Source organism: Phyllobates terribilis, unplaced genomic scaffold (genome assembly GCF_046119375.1).
Source record: "Phyllobates terribilis strain yellow unplaced genomic scaffold, ASM4611937v1 Scaffold_9__5_contigs__length_417890890, whole genome shotgun sequence".
NCBI lineage: Eukaryota > Metazoa > Chordata > Amphibia > Anura > Dendrobatidae > Phyllobates > Phyllobates terribilis.
In genome coordinates this window covers 330,321,864-330,341,947 of record NW_027362769.1, presented here as the reverse complement: position 1 = coordinate 330,341,947, position 20,084 = coordinate 330,321,864, and the positions used below count along the sequence as shown (strand labels likewise).

General features: G+C 49.8%; 1 protein-coding gene across 2 annotated transcripts in view; it reads right to left on the bottom strand.

Moving 5' to 3' along the window:
* DNAH3 (dynein axonemal heavy chain 3) overlaps positions 1–20,084 on the bottom strand; it is a 487,274-nt gene that overhangs the window by 81,541 nt on the left and 385,649 nt on the right. The window lies entirely within an intron of this gene.

The window sequence follows — 20,084 nt, the reverse complement described above, 5'->3', positions numbered from 1 at the left end:
GGAGCCCAGACACTAGGGAAAGGGAGGAGTAGAGACCTCCTAATCTGGTCTAGCATCACCCTGTCTTAACTACCGTCCCTATAATAGCTCTTCACCAATAGCCGCATGCGTGCCTTGCCCTGACTTTCCCTGGCGTATGGCTAAGGCAGGAAGGAAATGAGCAGTAGTTGATCTTCACTAAACTCTATAGACAACAAGGGTAGACAAACAGAGGGGAATTGTTTAGCTTTAGACGACTCCAAACAAAGGCGCACACGACCTCAAGCTCCAGAGAGGACAAAGTACTGCTCTTGCTAAGCCTCACAAGTAACAGCAGGTATTTATACACCCAGGCCAGGGAGCTAATTAGCCAGAGGGAGGTAGCTGCTGGGTCCTAGAGACAGCGAGCCTTTAAGAAGATGTCTGTAATGCCAAACGTAGAGATCTCCTGCAACCAACTGCAGGGCGACTGTCTGTCACCTGACACACCAGTGACATCTGTATTGCCGATGCGAAAAAGTGGTCACGTGACAACATGTACGCGATTTGCATACAAAATGGTCACGTTCTGACTAATTTCATCCAGCTCCTCTCAATCGAAGTGAATTGAAAAAAGCCAAATGCGTCTAGTCGGCACGTGACCGCAGGTATGTAAATCGTCTACATGTGGTCATGTGACTATTTGTTTGCATCGGCAATACAGAGGAATCATGACAGCATGCACGCCGAAAAAGACTGCAGTCACATAGAGCGACTGCAGACATTGCTTTCGAACCTGGACATCCTCTTTAAAACATAGGCGCTTCAAGTTAAAACTGTGGCCATGAAGAAAAAATTAACTTAAAATATTTAAGTCTTCAAATAGCTGAGGGCCGGACAACACCGAGGTAGTGCAGCGATCGTCCTCATTATTACCTGCCGATCACCACCCCTAGTGCAGGAACGCTGCACTATCTGGGAAAGGGCCGGTGCAAATGTATCCGAAATAACATAAAAATTCAAAGTTGATTTACTCAGTATTAGAAAATCAATTTGAGGCCAAGAAGGTTTGTCTGAACGTCCCTTTTTCTACCATTGTACTTAGTTTGGTGACCCTAAAAGCTGCTGATAAGATCCCATTAAAGATGGTGTCAAAAATTGCTTAATATTCTCTGAAATAATGGAGCACTAGGTGGGTATCAGGGGCATATTGATCATGGTCGAAGAGGTTGTGACCGCGACCGGGTCCGAGCTGGAGGGGGGCCTGCTGACATCAGCGCCTATTTCACCTGGATGTGCATCCTTCAGCTGAAATGTACTGTGGTGCAGAGATCCATGGGCTCCCTGCACTACAATACATGTCGCAGGCCAATCAGAGGCCTGCAGCTAACATAGGCTAGCCCATCACGGGCAGCGCATGTCAGTGACATCGTGCCGAAGTCAGTTGTCCTTCTACAGCTTGATGGACAACATGGCTGAGAAAAGACTTACTTTATAATGTATTTATACTTCCACATTAGGGTATCCACTGGGGTCATCAAACTCTTAACAGTATATATTAATGATAAGTTGTAACTGAGGTTAAGGATATATGTACGCGTCATGAGTGAAGTTAATGGAGTCTTCTCATCTTATTAAAGTATTTGTAAAAATAAGCAACTGTGCAACTTACTTTATATTAAAAATCTTCTCCGCTTTTAAGAATTGAGGATTTTTTAAATGTAGAATTTACAGCCAGGGGCTAACGGTTACGGCCTCCTCAGAGGTGATCCCGTAGGCAGATAGTGCGCGATTGCAAGCTATTTACTAAACAGCTTGCAGGCGCTGTTCTGAAGCTGTTACTACACAGCTTGCAGGCGCTGTTCTGAAGCAGCTACTACACAACTTGCAGGCGCTGTTCTGAAGCTGCTACTATACAGCTTGCAGGCGCTGTTCTGAAGCTGCTACTACACAACTTGCAGGCGCTGTTCTGAAGCTGTTACTACACAACTTGCAGGCGCTGTTCTGAAGCTGCTACTATACAGTTTGCAGGCGCTGTTCTGAAGCTGCTACTACACAACTTGCAGGCTCTGTTCTGAAGCTGTTACTACACAACTTGCAGGCGCTGATCTGAAGCTGCTACTATACAGCTTGCAGGCGCTGTTCTGAAGCTGTTACTACACAACTTGCAGGCGCTGTTCTGAAGCTGTTACTACACAACTTGCAGGAGCTGTTCTGAAGCTGTTACTACACAACTTGCAGGAGCTGTTCTGAAGCTGTTACTACACAACTTGCAGGCGCTGTTCTGAAGCTGTTACTACACAACTTGCAGGAGCTGTTCTGAAGCTGTTACTACACAACTTGCAGGAGCTGTTCTGAAGCTGTTACTACACAACTTGCAGGCGCTGTTCTGAAGCAGCTACTACACAACTTGCAGGCGCTGTTCTGAAGCTGCTACTATACAGCTTGCAGGCGCTGTTCTGAAGCTGTTACTACACAACTTGCAGGCGCTGTTCTGAAGCTGCTACTATACAGTTTGCAGGCGCTGTTCTGAAGCTGCTACTACACAACTTGCAGGCTCTGTTCTGAAGCTGTTACTACACAACTTGCAGGCGCTGATCTGAAGCTGCTACTATACAGCTTGCAGGCGCTGTTCTGAAGCTGTTACTACACAACTTGCAGGCGCTGTTCTGAAGCTGTTACTACACAACTTGCAGGAGCTGTTCTGAAGCTGTTACTACACAACTTGCAGGAGCTGTTCTGAAGCTGTTACTACACAACTTGCAGGAGCTGTTCTGAAGCTGTTACTACACAACTTGCAGGAGCTGTTCTGAAGCTGTTACTACACAACTTGCAGGAGCTGTTCTGAAGCTGTTACTACACAACTTGCAGGAGCTGTTCTGAAGCTGTTACTACACAACTTGCAGGAGCTGTTCTGAAGCTGTTACTACACAACTTGCAGGCGCTGTTCTGAAGCTGTTACTACACAACTTGCAGGAGCTGTTCTGAAGCTGTTACTACACAACTTGCAGGAGCTGTTCTGAAGCTGTTACTACACAACTTGCAGGAGCTGTTCTGAAGCTGTTACTACACAACTTGCAGGCGCTGTTCTGAAGCTGTTACTACACAACTTGCAGGCGCTGTTCTGAATCTGTTACTACACAACTTGCAGGAGCTGTTCTGAAGCTGTTACTACACAACTTGCAGGAGCTGTTCTGAAGCTGTTACTACACAACTTGCAGGCGCTGTTCTGAAGCTGCTACTATAGAGCTTGCAGGCGCTGTTCTGAAGCTGCTACTATACAGTTTGCAGGCGCTGTTCTGAAGCTGTTACTACACAACTTGCAGGTGCTGTTCTGAAGCTGCTACTACACAACTTGCAGGCTCTGTTCTGAAGCTGTTACTACACAACTTGCAGGCGCTGTTCTGAAGCTGCTACTACACAACTTGCAGGCTCTGTTCTGAAGCTGTTACTACACAACTTGCAGGCGCTGATCTGAAGCTGCTACTATACAGCTTGCAGGCGCTGTTCTGAAGCTGTTACTACACAACTTGCAGGCGCTGTTCTGAAGCTGTTACTACACAACTTGCAGGAGCTGTTCTGAAGCTGTTACTACACAACTTGCAGGAGCTGTTCTGAAGCTGTTACTACACAACTTGCAGGCGCTGTTCTGAAGCTGCTACTATAGAGCTTGCAGGCGCTGTTCTGAAGCTGCTACTATACAGTTTGCAGGCGCTGTTCTGAAGCTGTTACTACACAACTTGCAGGTGCTGTTCTGAAGCTGCTACTACACAACTTGCAGGCTCTGTTCTGAAGCTGTTACTACACAACTTGCAGGCGCTGTTCTGAAGCTGCTACTACACAACTTGCAGGCTCTGTTCTGAAGCTGTTACTACACAACTTGCAGGCGCTGATCCGAAGCTGCTACTATACAGCTTGCAGGCGCTGTTCTGAAGCTGTTACTACACAACTTGCAGGCGCTGTTCTGAAGCTGTTACTACACAACTTGCAGGAGCTGTTCTGAAGCTGTTACTACACAACTTGCAGGAGCTGTTCTGAAGCTGTTACTACACAACTTGCAGGCGCTGTTCTGAAGCTGCTACTATAGAGCTTGCAGGCGCTGTTCTGAAGCTGCTACTATACAGTTTGCAGGCGCTGTTCTGAAGCTGTTACTACACAACTTGCAGGTGCTGTTCTGAAGCTGCTACTACACAACTTGCAGGCGCTGTTCTGAAGCTGTTACTACACAACTTGCAGGCGCTGTTCTGAAGCTGCTACTATACAGCTTGCAGGCGCTGTTCTGAAGCTGCTACTATACAGCTTGCAGGCGCTGTTCTGAAGCTGCTACTATACAGCTTGCAGGCGCTGTTCTGAAGCTGCTACTATACAGCTTGCAGGCGCTGTTCTGAAGCTGCTACTACACAGCTTGCAGGCGCTGTTCTGAAGCTGCTACTATACAGTTTGCAGGCGCTGTTCTGAAGCTGCAACTACACAACTTGCAGGCTCTGTTCTGAAGCTGCTACTACACAACTTGCAGGCGCTGTTCTGAAGCTGCTACTACACAACTTGCAGGCTCTGTTCTGAAGCTGTTACTACACAACTTGCAGGCTCTGTTCTGAAGCTGTTACTACACAACTTGCAGGAGCTGATCTGAAGCTGCTACTATACAGCTTGCAGGCTCTGTTCTGAAGCTGCTACTACACAACTTGCAGGCGCTGTTCTGAAGCTGCTACTACACAACTTGCAGGCGCTGTTCTGAAGCTGTTACTACACAACTTGCAGGCGCTGTTCTGAAGCTGTTACTACACAACTTGCAGGCGCTGATCTGAAGCTGCTACGATACAGCTTGCAGGCGCTGTTCTGAAGCTGTTACTACACAACTTGCAGGCGCTGTTCTGAAGCTGTTACTACACAACTTGCAGGCGCTGTTCTGAAGCTGCTACTACACAACTTGAAGGCGCTGTTCTGAAACTGTTACTACACAACTTGCAGGCGCTGTTCTGAAGCTGCTACTATACAGCTTGCAGGCGCTGTTCTGAAGCTGCTACTAAACAGTTTGCAGGCGCTGTTCTGAAGCTGTTACTACACAACTTGCAGGCTCTGTTCTGAAGCTGTTACTACACAACTTGCAGGCGCTGTTCTGAAGCTGCTACTATACAGCTTGCAGGCGCTGTTCTGAAGCTGTTACTACACAACTTGCAGGCGCTGTTCTGAAGCTGTTACTACACAACTTGCAGGCGCTGTTCTGAAGCTGCTACTACACAACTTGCAGGCGCTGTTCTGAAGCTGCTACTACACAACTTGCAGGCGCTGTTCTGAAGCTGTTACTATACAGCTTGCAGGCTCTGTTCTGAAGCTGCTACTATACAGCTCGCAGGCGCTGTTCTGAAGCTGCTACTACACAGTTTGCAGGCGCTGTTCTGAAGCTGTTACTACACAACTTGCAGGTGCTGTTCTGAAGCTGTTACTACACAACTTGCAGGCGCTGTTCTGAAGCTGCTACTACACAACTTGCAGGCGCTGTTCTGAAGCTGTTACTATACAGCTCGCAGGCGCTGTTCTGAAGCTGCTACTATACAGCTTGCAGGCGCTGTTCTGAAGCTGCTACTACACAACTTGCAGGTGCTGTTCTGAAGCTGTTACTACACAACTTGCAGGCGCTGTTCTGAAGCTGCTACTATACAGCTTGCAGGCGCTGTTCTGAAGCTGCTACAATACAGTTTGCAGGCGCTGTTCTGAAGCTGTTACTACACAACTTGCAGGCGCTGATCTGAAGCTGCTACTATACAGCTTGCAGGCGCTGTTCTGAAGCTGTTACTACACAACTTGCAGGCGCTGTTCTGAAGCTGTTACTACACAACTTGCAGGCGCTGTTCTGAAGCTGTTACTACACAACTTGCAGGCGCTGTTCTGAAGCTGCTACTACACAACTTGCAGGCTCTGTTCTGAAGCTGTTACTACACAACTTGCAGGCGCTGTTCTGAAGCTGCTACTATACAGCTCGCAGGCGCTGTTCTGAAGCTGCTACTACACAACTTGCAGGTGCTGTTCTGAAGCTGTTACTACACAACTTGCAGGCGCTGTTCTGAAGCTGCTACTATACAGCTTGCAGGCGCTGTTCTGAAGCTGCTACTATACAGTTTACAGGCGCTGTTCTGAAGCTGTTACTACACAACTTGCAGGCGCTGATCTGAAGCTGCTACTATACAGCTTGCAGGCGCTGTTCTGAAGCTGTTACTACACAACTTGCAGGCGCTGTTCTGAAGCTGTTACTACACAACTTGCAGGCGCTGTTCTGAAGCTGCTACTATACAGCTTGCAGGCGCTGTTCTGAAGCTGCTACAATACAGTTTGCAGGCGCTGTTCTGAAGCTGTTACTACACAACTTGCAGGCGCTGATCTGAAGCTGCTACTATACAGCTTGCAGGCGCTGTTCTGAAGCTCTTACTACACAACTTGCAGGCGCTGTTCTGAAGCTGTTACTACACAACTTGCAGGCGCTGTTCTGAAGCTGTTACTACACAACTTGCAGGCGCTGTTCTGAAGCTGCTACTACACAACTTGCAGGCTCTGTTCTGAAGCTGTTACTACACAACTTGCAGGCGCTGTTCTGAAGCTGCTACTATACAGCTCGCAGGCGCTGTTCTGAAGCTGCTACTACACAACTTGCAGGTGCTGTTCTGAAGCTGTTACTACACAACTTGCAGGCGCTGTTCTGAAGCTGCTACTATACAGCTTGCAGGCGCTGTTCTGAAGCTGCTACTATACAGTTTGCAGGCGCTGTTCTGAAGCTGTTACTACACAACTTGCAGGCGCTGATCTGAAGCTGCTACTATACAGCTTGCAGGCGCTGTTCTGAAGCTGTTACTACACAGCTTGCAGGCGCTGTTCTGAAGCTGCTACTACACAGCTTGCAGGCGCTGTTCTGACGCTGTTACTACACAACTTGCAGGCGCTGTTCTGAACCTGTTACTACACAACTTGCAGGCGCTGTTCTGAAGCTGCTACTACACAACTTGCAGGCGCTGTTCTGAAGCTGTTACTACACAACTTGCAGGCGCTGTTCTGAAGCTGCTACTATACAGCTTGCAGGCGCTGTTCTGAAGCTGCTACTATACAGTTTGCAGGCGCTGTTCTGAAGCTGTTACCACACAACTTGCAGGCGCTGATCTGAAGCTGCTACTATACAGCTTGCAGGCGCTGTTCTGAAGCTGTTACTACACAACTTGCAGGCGCTGTTCTGAAGCTGCTACTACACAACATGCAGGCGCTGTTCTGAAGCTGTTACTACACAACTTGCAGACGCTGTTCTGAAGCTGTTACTATACAGCTTGCAGGCGCTGTTCTGAAGCTGCTACTACACAGTTTGCAGGCGCTTTTCTGAAGCTGTTACTACACAACTTGCAGGTGCTGTTCTGAAGCTGTTACTACACAACTTGCAGGCGCTGTTCTGAAGCTGCTACTATACAGCTCGCAGGCGCTGTTCTGAAGCTGTTACTACACAACTTGCAGATGCTGTTCTAAAGCTGTTACTACACAACTTGCAGGCGCTGTTCTGAAGCTGTTACTACACAACTTGCAGGCACTGTTCTGAAGCTGCTACTACACAAATTGCAGACGCTGTTCTGAAGCTGTAACTATACAGCTTGCAGGCGCTGTTCTGAAGCTGCTACTATACAGCTTGCAGGCACTGTTCTGAAGCTGCTACTATACAGTTTGCAGGTGCTGTTCTGAAGCTGTTACTACACAACTTGCAGGTGCTGTTCTGAAGCTGCTACTACACAACTTGCAGATGCTGTTCTGAAGCTGTTACTACACAACTTGCAGGCGCTGTTCTGAAGCTGTTACTACACAACTTGCAGGCGCTGTTCTGAAGCGGCTACTATACAGCTTGCAGGCGCTGTTCTGAAGCGGCTACTATACAGCTTGCAGGCGTTGTTCTGAAGCTGCTACTACACAGCTTGCAGGCTCTGTTCTGAAGCTGCTACTACACAGCTTGCAGGCTCTGTTCTGAAGCTGCTACTACACAGATTGCAGGCGCTGTTCTGACGCTGCTAATATACAGCTTGCAGGCGCTGTTCTGAAGCTGTTACTACACAACTTGCAGGCGCTGTTCTGAAGCTGTTACTATACAGCTTGCAGGCGCTGATCTGAAGCTGTTACTACACAACTTGCAGGCGCTGATCTGAAGCTGTTACTACACAACTTGCAGGCGCTGATCTGAAGCTGTTACTACACAGCTTGCAGGCGCTGTTCTGAAGCGGCTACTATACAGCTTGCAGGCTCTGTTCTGAAGCTGCTACTATACAGTTTGCAGGCGCTGTTCTGAAGCTGCTACTATACAGTTTGCAGGCGCTGATCTGAAGCTGCTACTATACAGTTTGCAGGTGCTGTTCTGAAGCTGCTACTATACAGTTTGCAGGCGCTGTTCTGAAGCTGCTACTATACAGCTTGCAGGCGCTGATCTGAAGCTGCTACTTTACAGCTTGCAGGCGCTGTTCTGAAGCTGCTACTACACAACTTGCAGGCGCTGTTCTGAAGCTGTTACTACACAGCTTGCAGGCGCTGTTCTGAAGCTGTTACTACACAGCTTGCAGGCGCTGATCTGAAGCTGCTACTACACAACTTGCAGGCGCTGATCTGAAGCTGTTACTACACAGCTTGCAGGCGCTGATCTGATGCTGTTACTACACAGCTTGCAGGCGCTGATCTGAAGCTGTTACTACACAGCTTGCAGGCGCTGATCTGAAGCTGCTACTATACAGCTTGCAGGCTCTGTTCTGAAGCTGTTACTACACAGCTTGCAGGCGCTGTTCTGAAGCTGCTACTATACAGCTTGCAGGCGCTGTTCTGAAGCTGTTACTACACAACTTGCAGGCGCTGTTCTGAAGCTGCTACTACACAGCTTGCAGGCGCTGTTCTGAAGCTGCTACTATACAGCTTGCAGGCGCTGTTCTGAAGCTGTTACTACACAACTTGCAGGCGCTGTTCTGAAGCGGCTACTATACAGCTTGCAGGCGCTGTTCTGAAGCGGCTACTATACAGCTTGCAGGCGCTGTTCTGAAGCTGTTACTACACAGCTTGCAGGCGCTGATCTGAAGCTGTTACTACACAGCTCGCAGGCGCTGATCTGAAGCTGTTACTACACAACTTGCAGGCGCTGATCTGAAGCTGTTACTACACAGCTTGCAGGCGCTGTTCTGAAGCTGTTACTACACAACTTGCAGGCGCTGTTCTGAAGCGGCTACTATACAGCTTGCAGGCGCTGTTCTGAAGCGGCTACTATACAGCTTGCAGGCGCTGTTCTGAAGCGGCTACTATACAGCTTGCAGGCGCTGTTCTGAAGCTGCTACTATACAGCTTGCAGGCGCTGTTCTGAAGCTGCTACTACACAGCTTGCAGGCGCTGTTCTGAAGCTGCTACTATACAGTTTGCAGGCGCTGTTCTGAAGCAGCTACTACACAACTTGCAGGCGCTGTTGTGAAGCTGTTACTACACAGCTTGCAGGCGCTGTTCTGAAGCTGTTACTACACAGCTTGCAGGCGCTGATCTGAAGCTGCTACTACACAACTTGCAGGCGCTGATCTGAAGCTGTTACTACACAGCTTGCAGGCGCTGATCTGATGCTGTTACTACACAGCTTGCAGGCGCTGATCTGAAGCTGTTACTACACAGCTTGCAGGCGCTGATCTGAAGCTGCTACTATACAGCTTGCAGGCTCTGTTCTGAAGCTGTTACTACACAGCTTGCAGGCGCTGTTCTGAAGCTGCTACTATACAGCTTGCAGGCGCTGTTCTGAAGCTGTTACTACACAACTTGCAGGCGCTGTTCTGAAGCTGCTACTACACAGCTTGCAGGCGCTGTTCTGAAGCTGCTACTATACAGCTTGCAGGCGCTGTTCTGAAGCTGTTACTACACAACTTGCAGGCGCTGTTCTGAAGCGGCTACTATACAGCTTGCAGGCGCTGTTCTGAAGCGGCTACTATACAGCTTGCAGGCGCTGTTCTGAAGCTGTTACTACACAGCTTGCAGGCGCTGATCTGAAGCTGTTACTACACAGCTCGCAGGCGCTGATCTGAAGCTGTTACTACACAACTTGCAGGCGCTGATCTGAAGCTGTTACTACACAGCTTGCAGGCGCTGTTCTGAAGCTGTTACTACACAACTTGCAGGCGCTGTTCTGAAGCGGCTACTATACAGCTTGCAGGCGCTGTTCTGAAGTGGCTACTATACAGCTTGCAGGCGCTGTTCTGAAGCGGCTACTATACAGCTTGCAGGCGCTGTTCTGAAGCTGCTACTATACAGCTTGCAGGCGCTGTTCTGAAGCTGCTACTATACAGTTTGCAGGCGCTGTTCTGAAGCAGCTACTACACAACTTGCAGGCTCTGTTCTGAAGCTGCTACTATACAGCTTGCAGGCGCTGTTCTGAAGCGGCTACTATACAGCTTGCAGGCGCTGTTCTGAAGCTGCTACTATACAGTTTGCAGGCGCTGTTCTGAAGCTGCTACTACACAACTTGCAGGCTCTGTTCTGAAGCTGCTACTATACAGCTTGCAGGCGCTGATCTGAAGCTGTTACTACACAGCTTGCAGGCGCTGTTCTGAAGCTGTTACTACACAGCTTGCAGGCGCTGATCTGAAGCTGCTACTATACAGCTTACAGGCTCTGTTCTGAAGCTGTTACTACACAGCTTGCAGGCGCTGTTCTGAAGCTGCTACTATACAACTTGCAGGCGCTGTTCTGAAGCTGCTACTACACAGCTTGCAGGCGCTGTTCTGAAGCTGCTACTATACAGCTTGCAGGTGCTGTTCTGAAGCTGTTACTACACAACTTGCAGGCGCTGTTCTGAAGCGGCTACTATACAGCTTGCAGGCGCTGTTCTGAAGCGGCTACTATACAGCTTGCAGGCGCTGTTCTGAAGCTGTTACTACACAACTTGCAGGTGCTGTTCTGAAGCTGCTACTATACAGCTTGCAGGCGCTGTTCTGAAGCTGCTACTACACAACTTGCAGGCGCTGTTCTGACGCTGTTACTACACAGCTTGCAGGCGCTGTTCTGAAGCTGCTACTATACAGCTTGCAGGCGCTGATCTGAAGCTGTTACTACACAACTTGCAGGCGCTGTTCTGACGCTGTTACTACACAGCTTGCAGGCGCTGTTCTGACGCTGTTACTACACAACTTGCAGGTGCTGTTCTGAAGCTGCTACTACACAGCTTGCAGGCGCTGTTCTGACGCTGTTACTACACAGCTTGCAGGCGCTGTTCTGAAGCTGCTACTATACAGCTTGCAGGCGCTGTTCTGAAGCTGCTACTACACAGCTTGCAGGCGCTGTTCTGAAGCTGCTACTATACAGTTTGCAGGCGCTGTTCTGAAGCAGCTACTACACAACTTGCAGGCGCTGTTCTGAAGCTGCTACTATACAGTTTGCAGGCGCTGTTCTGAAGCTGTTACTACACAACTTGCAGGCTCTGTTCTGAAGCTGCTACTATACAGCTTGCAGGCGCTGTTCTGAAGCGGCTACTATACAGCTTGCAGGCGCTGTTCTGAAGCTGCTACTATACAGTTTGCAGGCGCTGTTCTGAAGCTGCTACTACACAACTTGCAGGCTCTGTTCTGAAGCTGTTACTATACAGCTTGCAGGCGCTGATTTGAAGCTGTTACTACACAGCTTGCAGGCGCTGTTCTGAAGCTGTCACTACACAACTTGCAGGTGCTGTTCTGAAGCTGTTACTACACAGCTTGCAGGCGCTGTTCTGAAGCTGTTACTACACAGCTTGCAGGCGCTGATCTGAAGCTGCTACTATACAGCTTACAGGCTCTGTTCTGAAGCTGTTACTACACAGCTTGCAGGCGCTGTTCTGAAGCTGCTACTATACAGCTTGCAGGCGCTGTTCTGAAGCTGTTACTACACAACTTGCAGGCGCTGTTCTGAAGCTGCTACTACACAGCTTGCAGGCGCTGTTCTGAAGCTGCTACTATACAGCTTGCAGGCGCTGTTCTGAAGCTGTTACTACACAACTTGCAGGCGCTGTTCTGAAGCGGCTACTATACAGCTTGCAGGCGCTGTTCTGAAGCGGCTACTATACAGCTTGCAGGCGCTGTTCTGAAGCTGTTACTACACAACTTGCAGGTGCTGTTCTGAAGCTGCTACTATACAGCTTGCAGGCGCTGTTCTGAAGCTGCTACTACACAACTTGCAGGCGCTGTTCTGACGCTGTTACTACACAGCTTGCAGGCACTGTTCTGAAGCTGCTACTATACAGCTTGCAGGCGCTGTTCTGACGCTGTTACTACACAACTTGCAGGTGCTGTTCTGAAGCTGCTACTACACAGCTTGCAGGCTCTGTTCTGACGCTGTTACTACACAACTTGCAGGTGCTGTTCTGAAGCTGCTACTACACAGCTTGCAGGCGCTGTTCTGACGCTGTTACTACACAGCTTGCAGGCGCTGTTCTGAAGCTGCTACTACACAGCTTGCAGGCGCTGTTCTGACGCTGTTACTACACAACTTGCAGGCGCTGTTCTGACGCTGTTACTACACAACTTGCAGGCGCTGTTCTGAAGCTGCTACTACACAACTTGCAGGCGCTGTTCTGAAGCTGCTACTACACAGCTTGCAGGCGCAGTTCTGAAGCTGCTACTACACAACTTGCAGGTGCTGTTCTGAAGCTGCTACTACACAGCTTGCAGGCGCTGTTCTGAAGCTGCTACTACACAACTTGCAGGTGCTGTTCTGAAGCTGCTACTATACAGCTTGCAGGCGCTGTTCTGAAGCTGTTACTACACAGCTTGCAGGCGCTGTTCTGAAGCTGCTACTACACAACTTGCAGGCGCTGTTCTGAAGCTGCTACTACACAACTTGCAGGTGCTGTTCTGAAGCTGCTACTATACAGCTTGCAGGCGCTGTTCTGAAGCTGCTACTACACAGCTTGCAGGCGCTGTTCTGAAGCTGCTACTACACAGCTTGCAGGCGCTGTTCTGAAGCTGCTACTACACAACTTGCAGGCGCTGTTCTGAAGCTGCTACTATACAGCTTGCAGGTGCTGTTCTGAAGCTGTTACTACACAACTTGCAGGCGCTGTTCTGAAGCTGTTACTACACAACTTGCAGGCGCTGTTCTGAAGCGGCTACTATACAGCTTGCAGGCGCTGATCTGAAGCTGTTACTACACAACTTGCAGGCGCTGTTCTGAAGCTGCTACTATACAGCTTGCAGGCGCTGTTCTGAAGCTGTTACTATACAGCTTGCAGGCGCTGTTCTGAAGCGGCTACTATACAGCTTGCAGGCGCTGTTCTGAAGCTGCTACTACACAGCTTGCAGGCGCTGTTCTGAAGCGGCTACTACACAGCTTGCAGGCGCTGTTCTGAAGCTGCTACTACACAGCTTGCAGGCGCTGTTCTGAAGCGGCTACTATACAACTTGCAGGCGCTGTTCTGAAGCTGCTACTATACAGCTTGCATGCGCTGTTCTGAAGCGGCTACTACACAGCTTGCAGGCGCTGTTCTGAAGCTGCTACTACACAACTTGCAGGCGCTGTTCTGAAGCTGTTACTACACAGCTTGCAGGCGCTGTTCTGAAGCTGCTACTACACAGCTTGCAGGCGCTGTTCTGAAGCGGCTACTATACAGCTTGCAGGCGCTGTTCTGAAGCTGCTACTACACAGCTTGCAGGCTCTGTTCTGAAGCTGCTACTACACAGATTGCAGGCGCTGTTCTGAAGCTGCTACTATACAGCTTGCAGGCGCTGTTCTGAAGCTGCTACTACACAGCTTGCAGGCTCTGTTCTGAAGCTGCTACTATACAGCTTGCAGGCGCTGTTCTGAAGCTGTTACTACACAACTTGCAGGCGCTGTTCTGAAGCTGTTACTACACAACTTGCAGCCGCTGTTCTGAAGCGTCTACTATACAGCTTGCAGGCGCTGTTCTGAAGCGGCTACTATACAGCTTGCAGGCGCTGTTCTGAAGCTGTTACTATACAGCTTGCAGGCGCTTATCTGAAGCTGTTACTACACAACTTGCAGGCGCTGTTCTGAAGCTGTTACTACACAGCTTGCAGGCGCTGTTCTGAAGCGGCTACTATACAGCTTGCAGGCTCTGTTCTGAAGCTGCTACTATACAGTTTGCAGGCGCTGTTCTGAAGCTGCTACTACACAGATTGCAGGCGCTGTTCTGAAGCTGCTACTATACAGTTTGCAGGCTCTGTTCTGAAGCTGCTACTATACAGTTTGCAGGCTCTGTTCTGAAGCTGCTACTATACAGTTTGCAGGCGCTGTTCTGAAGCTGCTACTTTACAGCTTGCAGGCGCTGTTCTTAAGCTGCTACTTTACAGCTTGCAGGCGCTGTTCTGAAGCTGCTACTACACAACTTGCAGGCGCTGTTCTGAAGCTGTTACTACACAGCTTGCAGGCGCTGTTCTGAAGCTGTTACTACACAGCTTGCAGGCGCTGATCTGAAGCTGCTACTACACAGCTTGCAGGCGCTGATCTGAAGCTGTTACTACACAACTTGCAGGCGCTGATCTGAAGCTGTTACTACACAGCTTGCAGGCGCTGATCTGAAGCTGCTACTATACAGCTTGCAGGCTCTGTTCTGAAGCTGTTACTACACAGCTTGCAGGCGCTGTTCTGAAGCTGCTACTATACAGCTTGCAGGCGCTGTTCTGAAGCAGTTACTACACATCTTGCAGGCGCTGTTCTGAAGCTGCTACTACACAGCTTGCAGGCGCTGTTCTGAAGCTGCTACTATACAGCTTGCAGGCGCTGTTCTGAAGCTGTTACTACACAACTTGCAGGCGCTGTTCTGAAGCTGTTACTACACAACTTGCAGGCGCTGATCTGAAGCTGTTACTACACAACTTGCAGGCGCTGTTCTGAAGCGGCTACTATACAGCTTGCAGGCGCTGTTCTGAAGCGGCTACTATACAGCTTGCAGGCGCTGTTCTGAAGCGGCTACTATACAGCTTGCAGGTGCTGTTCTGAAGCTGTTACTACACTGCTTGCAGGCGCTGATCTGAAGCTGTTACTACACAGCTCGCAGGCGCTGATCTGAAGCTGTTACTACACAACTTGCAGGCGCTGATCTGAAGCTGTTACTACACAGCTTGCAGGCGCTGTTCTGAAGCTGTTACTACACAACTTGCAGGCGCTGTTCTGAAGCGGCTACTATACAGCTTGCAGGCGCTGTTCTGAAGCGGCTACTATACAGCTTGCAGGCGCTGTTCTGAAGCGGCTACTATACAGCTTGCAGGCGCTGTTCTGAAGCTGCTACTATACAGCTTGCAGGCGCTGTTCTGAAGCTGCTACTACACAGCTTGCAGGCGCTGTTCTGAAGCTGCTACTATACAGTTTGCAGGCGCTGTTCTGAAGCAGCTACTACACAACTTGCAGGCTCTGTTCTGAAGCTGCTACTATACAGCTTGCAGGCGCTGTTCTGAAGCGGCTACTATACAGCTTGCAGGCTCTGTTCTGAAGCTGTTACTATACAGCTTGCAGGCGCTGTTCTGAAGCTGCTACTATACAGCTTGCAGGCGCTGTTCTGAAGCTGTTACTATACAGCTTGCAGGCGCTGATCTGAAGCTGTTACTACACAACTTGCAGGTGCTGTTCTGAAGCTGTTACTACACAGCTTGCAGGCGCTGTTCTGAAGCTGTTACTACACAACTTGCAGGTGCTGTTCTGAAGCTGTTACTACACAACTTGCAGGTGCTGTTCTGAAGCTGTTACTACACAGCTTGCAGGCGCTGATCTGAAGCTGTCACTACACAACTTGCAGGTGCTGTTCTGAAGCTGTTACTACACAGCTTGCAGGCGCTGTTCTGAAGCTGTTACTACACAACTTGCAGGTGCTGTTCTGAAGCTGTTACTACACAGCTTGCAGGCGCTGTTCTGAAGCTGTTACTACACAACTTGCAGGTGCTGATCTGAAGCTGTCACTACACAACTTGCAGGCTCTGTTCTGAAGCTGTTACTACACAGCTTGCAGGCGCTGTTCTGAAGCTGCTACTATACAGCTTGCAGGCGCTGTTCTGAAGCTGTTACTACACAACTTGCAGGCGCTGTTCTGAAGCTGCTACTATACAGCTTGCAGGCGCTGTTCTGAAGCTGTTACTACACAACTTGCAGGCGCTGTTCTGAAGCGGCTACTACACAACTTGCAGGCGCTGTTCTGACGCTGTTACTACACAGCTTGCAGGCGCTGATCTGAAGCTGCTACTACACAGCTTGCAGGCGCTGTTCTGAAGCTGCTACTATACAGCTTGCAGGCGCTGTTCTGAAGCTGTTACTACACAGCTTGCAGGCGCTGTTCTGAAGCTGCTACTACACAGCTTGCAGGCGCTGTTCTGAAGCTGCTACTACACAGCTTGCAGGCGCTGTTCTGACGCTGTTACTACACAGCTTGCAGGCGCTGTTCTGAAGCTGCTACTACACAGCTTGCAGGCGCTGTTCTGAAGCTGCTACTATACAGCTTGCAGGCGCTGTTCTGAAGCTGTTACTACACAACTTGCAGGCGCTGTTCTGAAGCGGCTACTACACAACTTGCAGGCGCTGTTCTGACGCTGTTACTACACAGCTTGCAGGCGCTGATCTGACGCTGTTACTACACAACTTGCAGGTGCTGTTCTGAAGCTGCTACTACACAGCTTGCAGGCGCTGTTCTGACGCTGTTACTACACAGCTTGCAGGTGCTGTTCTGAAGCTGCTACTACACAGATTGCAGGCGCTGTTCTGACGCTGTTACTACACAGCTTGCAGGCGCTGTTCTGAAGCTGCTACTACACAGCTTGCAGGCTCTGTTCTGACGCTGTTACTACACAACTTGCAGGTGCTGTTCTGAAGCTGCTACTACACAGCTTGCAGGCGCTGTTCTGACGCTGTTACTACACAGCTTGCAGGCGCTGTTCTGAAGCTGCTACTACACAGCTTGCAGGCGCTGTTCTGACGCTGTTACTACACAACTTGCAGGCGCTGTTCTGAAGCTGCTACTACACAACTTGCAGGCGCTGTTCTGAAGCTGCTACTACACAGCTTGCAGGCGCTGTTCTGAAGCTGCTACTACACAACTTGCAGGTGCTGTTCTGAAGCTGCTACTACACAGCTTGCAGGCGCTGTTCTGAAGCTGCTACTACACAACTTGCAGGTGCTGTTCTGAAGCTGCTACTATACAGCTTGCAGGCGCTGTTCTGAAGCTGTTACTACACAGCTTGCAGGCGCTGTTCTGAAGCTGCTACTACACAACTTGCAGGCGCTGTTCTGAAGCTGCTACTACACAACTTGCAGGTGCTGTTGTGAAGCTGCTACTATACAGCTTGCAGGCGCTGTTCTGAAGCTGCTACTACACAACTTGCAGGTGCTATTCTGAAGCTGTTACTACACAGCTTGCAGGCGCTGTTCTGAAGCTGCTACTACACAACTTGCAGGCGCTGTTCTGAAGCTGCTACTACACAACTTGCAGGCGCTGTTCTGAAGCTGCTACTATACAGCTTGCAGGCGCTGTTCTGAAGCTGTTACTACACAGCTTGCAGGCGCTGTTCTGAAGCTGCTACTACACAGCTTGCAGGCGCTGTTCTGAAGCTGCTACTACACAACTTGCAGGCGCTGTTCTGAAGCTGCTACTATACAGCTTGCAGGTGCTGTTCTGAAGCTGTTACTACACAACTTGCAGGCGCTGTTCTGAAGCTGCTACTATACAGCTTGCAGGCGCTGTTCTGAAGCTGTTACTACACAGCTTGCAGGCGCTGTTCTGAAGCTGCTACTACACAACTTGCAGGCGCTGTTCTGAAGCTGCTACTATACAGCTTGCAGGTGCTGTTCTGAAGCTGCTACTACACAACTTGCAGGCGCTGTTCTGAAGCTGCTACTATACAGCTTGCAGGCGCTGTTCTGAAGCTGTTACTACACAGCTTGCAGGCGCTGATCTGAAGCTGTTACTACACAGCTTGCAGGCGCTGATCTGAAGCTGTTACTAAACAACTTGCAGGCGCTGTTCTGAAGCGGCTACTACACAGCTTGCAGGCGCTGATCTGAAGCTGTTACTACACAACTCGCAGGCGCTGATCTGAAGCTGTTACTACACAGCTTGCAGGCGCTGTTCTGAAGCTGCTACTACACAGCTTGCAGGCGCTGTTCTGAAGCTGCTACTACACAACTTGCAGGCGCTGTTCTGAAGCTGCTACTATACAGCTCGCAGGCGCTGATCTGAAGCTGTTACTACACAACTTGCAGACGCTGTTCTGAAGCGGCTACTATACAGTTTGCAGGCGCTGTTCTGAAGCTGTTACTACACAACTTGCAGGCGCTGTTCTGAAGCGGCTACTATACAGTTTGCAGGCGCTGTTCTGAAGCTGCAACTATACAGTTTGCAGGCGCTGTTCTGAAGCTGCTACTATACAGTTTGCAGGCGCTGTTCTGAAGCTGCTACTATACAGTTTGCAGGCGCTGTTCTGAAGCTGCTACTATACAGTTTGCAGGCGCTGTTCTGAAGCTGCTACTATACAGTTTGCAGGCGCTGTTCTGAAGCTGTTACTACACAACTTGCAGGCGCTGTTCTGAAGCGGCTACTATACAGCTTGCAGGCGCTGTTCTGAAGCTGTTACTACACAGCTTGCAGGCGCTGATCTGAAGCTGTTACTACACAGCTCGCAGGCGCTGATCTGAAGCTGTTACTACACAACTTGCAGGCGCTGATCTGAAGCTGTTACTACACAGCTTGCAGGCGCTGTTCTGAAGCTGTTACTACACAACTTGCAGGCGCTGTTCTGAAGCGGCTACTATACAGCTTGTAGGCGCTGTTCTGAAGCGGCTACTATACAGCTTGCAGGCGCTGTTCTGAAGCGGCTACTATACAGCTTGCAGGCGCTGTTCTGAAGCTGCTACTATACAGCTTGCAGGCGCTGTTCTGAAGCTGCTACTACACAGCTTGCAGGCGCTGTTCTGAAGCTGCTACTATACAGTTTGCAGGCGCTGTTCTGAAGCAGCTACTACACAACTTGCAGGCTCTGTTCTGAAGCTGCTACTATACAGCTTGCAGGCGCTGTTCTGAAGCGGCTACTATACAGCTTGCAGGCGCTGTTCTGAAGCTGCTACTATACAGTTTGCAGGCGCTGTTCTGAAGCTGCTACTACACAACTTGCAGGCTCTGTTCTGAAGCTGCTACTATACAGCTTGCAGGCGCTGATCTGAAGCTGTTACTACACAGCTTGCAGGCGCTGTTCTGAAGATGTCACTACACAACTTGCAGGTGCTGTTCTGAAGCTGTTACTACACAGCTTGCAGGCGCTGTTCTGAAGCTGTTACTACACAGCTTGCAGGCGCTGATCTGAAGCTGCTACTATACAGCTTACAGGCTCTGTTCTGAAGCTGTTACTACACAGCTTGCAGGCGCTGTTCTGAAGCTGCTACTATACAACTTGCAGGCGCTGTTCTGAAGCTGCTACTACACAGCTTGCAGGAGCTGTTCTGAAGCTGCTACTACACAACTTGCAGGCGCTGTTCTGAAGCGGCTACTATACAGCTTGCAGGCGCTGTTCTGAAGCGGCTACTATACAGCTTGCAGGCGCTGTTCTGAAGCTGTTACTACACAACTTGCAGGTGTTGTTCTGAAGCTGCTACTATACAGCTTGCAGGCGCTGTTCTGAAGCTGCTACTACACAACTTGCAGGCGCTGTTCTGACGCTGTTACTACACAGCTTGCAGGCGCTGTTCTGAAGCTGCTACTATACAGCTTGCAGGCGCTGATCTGAAGCTGTTACTACACAACTTGCAGGCGCTGTTCTGACGCTGTTACTACACAGCTTGCAGGCGCTGTTCTGACGTTGTTACTACACAACTTGCAGGTGCTGTTCTGAAGCTGCTACTACACAGCTTGCAGGCGCTGTTCTGACGCTGTTACTACACAGCTTGCAGGCGCTGTTCTGAAGCTGCTACTATACAGCTTGCAGGCGCTGTTCTGAAGCTGCTACTACACAGCTTGCAGGCGCTGTTCTGAAGCTGCTACTATACAGTTTGCAGGCGCTGTTCTGAAGCAGCTACTACACAACTTGCAGGCGCTGTTCTGAAGCTGCTACTATACAGTTTGCAGGCGCTGTTCTGAAGCTGTTACTACACAACTTGCAGGCTCTGTTCTGAAGCTGCTACTATACAGCTTGCAG